At 43.5% G+C, this 5,064-nt stretch overlaps 1 pseudogene; it reads left to right on the forward strand.

The window, feature by feature from the left end:
* Positions 1-1,132: 1,132 nt before the first annotated feature.
* On the forward strand, positions 1,133-3,343 carry LOC118888032 (annotated as a pseudogene).
* The last annotated feature ends 1,721 nt before the right edge of the window (positions 3,344-5,064 follow it).

Genomic DNA, 5,064 nt, shown 5'->3' on the forward strand with positions numbered 1-5,064 from the left:
AACATAAGAGGCTGAGAAGACAAACGAAAAGGCCAGCTAAGAAGCTAGAAAGCTAAGCAGAGCTTTGACCCGTCTCAGAGTGCTGGGGAGGTGAAGTGGCATCTGAGGCCTGGCAAGGGTGATGGGCCCAGGTTAATAACCTTTGCTCTCAGTTGAGATTCTTGAAAGGTCTTCCTTTAGGATTACTTAAAACTAGAAGTAGACCAGTTCTCACAAAGCCTGAAACCAGCTTTAATGCCTCCCATCCTCTGATTGTATCAAGGGGACCAAGCCCTACTCTAGCTAACCTATGAGTAAACAAATAAATAGATTCTAATCTGCTGGAAGTTAGCATTATTCAGAGTTTCTACACGTTTTATACACAGTATCCAGTACTCAATCAAAATGGCTGGATTCAGTCTCATCTCTGCCTTATTTGATGCTTTTCCCGAGCAAGCTACATTAGCCTCCAGACACACCAGCAAGCCTTGCTTCCCCCTAGTTCCTGAGATACAGCAATGTCGCTAGCCTCTTTTATTCCATTTTGCCTTCAAGAAATAAATAAATAATTACCATGAATGATACTAGAGAGACTCAAATGACCAAATCAAGAGAAAAGAAATAGGTAATGTAGACAACTCACAGATCTAGATATAATACACAAGACATAGATTTTAAAGTAACTGTGATGAACATGTTCAAGAAATTGGATGACACTTCCAGTCAGGCGCCGGGTGGCAGTGCCAAGGGATAACATTGCTCTGACGCGGGGAAGGGTGGTGGATTCCACCTGCTTTTTTTTTTTTTTTTTTTTTTTTTTAAATGCACAACGTGAGAGTTGAAAGTTAAGGTTTTTTTAAAATTAATTAATTAACTTATTTCTAGCCGTGTTGGGTCTTCGTTTCTGTGCGAGGGCTTTCTCTAGTTGTGGCAAGTGGGGGCCACTCTTCATCGCGGTGCGCAGGCCTCTCACTGTTGCGGCCTCTCTTGTTGCGGAGCACAGGCTCCAGATGCGCAGGCTCAGTAGTGGTGGCTCACGGGCCTAGTTGCTCTGCGGCATGTGGGATCTTCCCAGACCAGGGCTTGAACCCGTGTCCCCTGCATTGGCAGGCAGATTCTCAACCACGGCGCCACCAGGGAAGCCCCTTCCACCTGCTTTTTAACCATGAAGGAGACAGACCAGGAGGATGTTGAAACAGAGACTCAAAAGGTCGCTGGGATGCTTCTGTGCCTGGACCAGCAGGGCAACGTGGAGGGGAACCTCAGAAGAGAGGCCTGGAGAAAGGCGTCCGTGGAGGTCACACTGCAGGTCGCTATCCAGTCGTGGTTGGACGGGGTGCCGTATGGGGTGCCACATGGGCCGGAACCAGCTCCAAAATGCACTGGATGATGTCTTTGACATCCTGCGGTCCCTGGCCAACGTCAGCAGAGACTTGAGACGGAGCATCCACACCATCCATCAAGAGCATCAAGTATGTCAAGGATGAAGGATGCCGTCGTACAGCACACCCAGCTCGCTGCAGCTGTGGAGAGCCTCAAGAACATCTTCTCGGTGTCCAGATTGTGAGGAGTGGGGAGTGGGGGCCCTGGACCTCACTGAACAAGGGGCACTCCTTCAGGCCCACTGGAACCTGATGGACCTGGGACAGGAGTGTGCTCCTGGGAAGGGCTGATGTACGAACACCACCATGTGGACATGACCCTCATCCACAGTGACTTTGGGAGCACACAGGGGCTCTCAGACGAGCTGGCCAAGCAGCTGGGGATGGTGCTGCAGAGGTCGCTGCTCACCATCCCCCAGGACCCCGTTTTTCTGGTCTCTGTTGTCAGGATCATGGAAAGGGAAGAAAAATTGATCGGTGCATACTTGACCAAAAAAAATGCAAACTAGCTTTGTTCCTCTTGGGAGGTCCAAGAATTGGAAGGAGGAAATGTTTGTCATCTTGGACAGAATCATGAGTGCTAGAATTGAGGGCACAGAGGCAGAACCCCAGGGAGTCCAACAAGGTGTGGTTCATCTGCCACCCGGAAATCATATGGAAGCATGTCCTAGATGACCCCATTGTTGCCAAAAACCTGATGGTTGCGTGCTTTTCTCCCCATTATGAGATTTTCAGAAACCTCCTCAACCACCAAGCCCTGAGAACCTGGATGCAGATCTCGTGGGAAGATCTAGAAGCAAGTGAGATTATGAGCCTGTTTGACCTGGGTCTTAAACCCCTATACAAGCGCAGAGATGACTGGGAATGTGGAGCTGGTCCCAGAAGTGGACGTCAATGCCCTGGAGCTTTTACTTTCTTCAAATGTGGTGTCTGAGCTGCTCCATCTGTACATGTCAGCTCTCACTTCAAACATCATTGTCTGGCTGCAGAAAGCACTAGACACAGACACTACAGACCGAATGAAAGAGACTGAGCCCAAAGCGGGCCCAAGTGGGAACGCTCCCTACCACCATCTTCCAGATGTTCCAACAAATTTTGTAAATTACTACTCAGATAAGTGAAGATTTGAAAACAAAGTACCAGTTTGTGTCTTCAGCAAATGAATTCTTTCTTAAGTAGACACAGAGTTGACGCTCAGTTGTATATAGAACATCTGAAAAATTGGCAACACCACACTGCTATGTTCAGGATATGATAGCAATCATCACAACTGTCAGAGCTTTAAGGAACCCCTAATCAATTTTAAAAGGAAGTATTTTTAAAATGAAGTGGAAGAGGGCACGTCTCTGAGCCAACCAAACATGGATGGGATTTTAGACACCGTTGTTGCGAGGAGGCTGCAGCAGGTACCAGGAAGGGGTCTTCCAGGATCTGGAGCAACATCTCGATGAGCTGATAACAAAGAAGTGGCTGTTAGGCTCAAATGCTGTGTCACATCATCTGTGTCACTGTGGAAGAATATTTCAATGATTTTGCTGAAACTAAAAATCCATCCAGAAAGAGGGTGAGAGTGAGTGGTGGTGGGTACCTGTGGGCCATCATGCAGAAGCACGTCTCATCCTGGAGCACCAAGGAGTACAAGGAGGTGCCGAGAAGACAGTCAGGGAGGCTGAGCTGCTCCACTTCCTATTCCAGAAGCTGGCCTCTGGATTCAGCAAACATGCAGGTGAGCACAGTAACACTCCTGTCACCCTTGCAGAAGTTGTGCCTGGAAGTTTCAACTCTGGTCAGCAAATACCCAGACATCAAGGATGGCCACATTGGCACACTGCTGGCCACCCAAGGGGACGGCAGCCAGGACATGAAGCAGACCATCGTCAGGAATCTGGAGCAGGGTCCAATGGCAGGAAAATCCAAACTATGTGCCCATCTTCAAGGAAATCGTAGTTCTGAGTCTGAACGTGGTGAAGCTTCTCAAGTAACCCGTCGGTTTCCAGCTTTGTGTACATTATTCTGAACTCATCATCCCCACCCTCAGAAATGTATTAAAGCAAAAGTGACTCTTGATGGTTCTCGTCAGAAGTTTCAGGTCCTCAAGCCTGTCTCCTGTCATGCCAAGCGTGTTGTATGCAAGGTGCCAGGGCATGTGACTTCTTGAAGAACAAGTGTCCTGCTGGCTGTGGTTCCTCAGGCTTTCACATTTCTGTTGTAAACATCCTTTGTGAGGCAGGACTCTGATGGAAAATGCCTCATGGTTGATTATCATGGTGGAAAAGGTGTGTGGAGAGGGAAGAGGCGCTGTCTTCATTCACTGTGGGTCTTCACTCAGAGACATGAAAACAAAAATTGGAGAAATTTACCAGAGAATGATGATCTATCAAAAAATTAGTTTAAAAGTACAAGAAGTAAAATTATAAATGTAATAGTTGGGTTTAACAGCTGTTTGAGTAGAGAAGGTAAAATTAGTGAATTGGAAAACAGGTTAGTAGAAAAAAGAGTAAATCACGGAAAAAATGCACAAATGTGTATACGAGACACATGGCACATGGTAATAAGGTCTAAAAATGTACTTAAAGTTTCAGAAAAATAGGGGGGAGAGACAGAGCACACGGGATAGAGAAAAATATCTGAGGAAATACTAAGAATTATCCTAAACTGAAGACGTCAACACACACATTTAAGAGGAGTCTCTGTGAACCCCAAGCATGAGAAGTGAAAAAAACTCCTAAACACATCATAGTAAAAAACCTTCAAATTAAACTAAACTAGAAGATTTTAAAGGCATCCAGAATTTTAAAAAAGACACGTTATATGTCCAACAAAGTTACAAAAGGATTGAAGGTTGACTTTTCTACAGAAACAATGGAGCAACGGAATAACACATTTAAAGGTCTAAACAAAGAAAACTAAGGACCTATCATTCTATACCCAGTGAAAATATCATTTATAAATAAATGCAAAATACAAAAATTACCAGATAAACAGAAAGTGAAAGAATTTATCACCTTCAAACTAATACTAAAAGAAATACTAAAAGGAATTCTTTAGACAAAAAGAAAAGGTTCATAAAAGGAAGTACAGAAATGCAGTAAAGAATGAAGAGCAAAAAAGGGTAAATATATAGATAAATACAAATTAATATTGATTTTTTAACAATAGTAATATCATTTTGTGGGATTTAAAATAAACATGGGAGAGAGATAAATGGAATTTAAGATGCCTAACATTTGTACATTGCTGGAAAATGGTAGAAAACAGTGCTGAAAATACTAATTCATAGTAACTTCAAGTGAAAGATGCACATTATAATCTCTTGGGTAAAGATTAAGAGAATAATACAAGGCATGCATAATGAACTATGAAAGAGCAAAATGGAAAGAAAAACCCTTGATTAATCAAAAAAGAGGACAAAAAAGTAAAAAAAAGGCTAGTAACAATCAACTGACAAAATAGTGGCTGCAGCAATTTACATTCTTTTGTGGTTTCAAACAAATTTTAGAATTGTTTGTTCTATTTCTGTGAAAAAATGCCACTTGAATTCTGATCGGATTTTAATCATGTCTTTAGATGGTGGGGAGAGTGAATCAGTAATCAAAAACCTTCCAACAAAGAAAAGTCCAGGGCAAGATGGCTTCACTGGTGAATTCTACCAAACATTTAAAGAATAAGTAATGCCAATCCTTATCAATTGCTTCCAAATAGA

The sequence above is a fragment of the Balaenoptera musculus genome, chromosome 21 (assembly GCF_009873245.2).
Source record: "Balaenoptera musculus isolate JJ_BM4_2016_0621 chromosome 21, mBalMus1.pri.v3, whole genome shotgun sequence".
In the NCBI taxonomy this organism is placed as follows: Eukaryota; Metazoa; Chordata; class Mammalia; order Artiodactyla; family Balaenopteridae; genus Balaenoptera; species Balaenoptera musculus.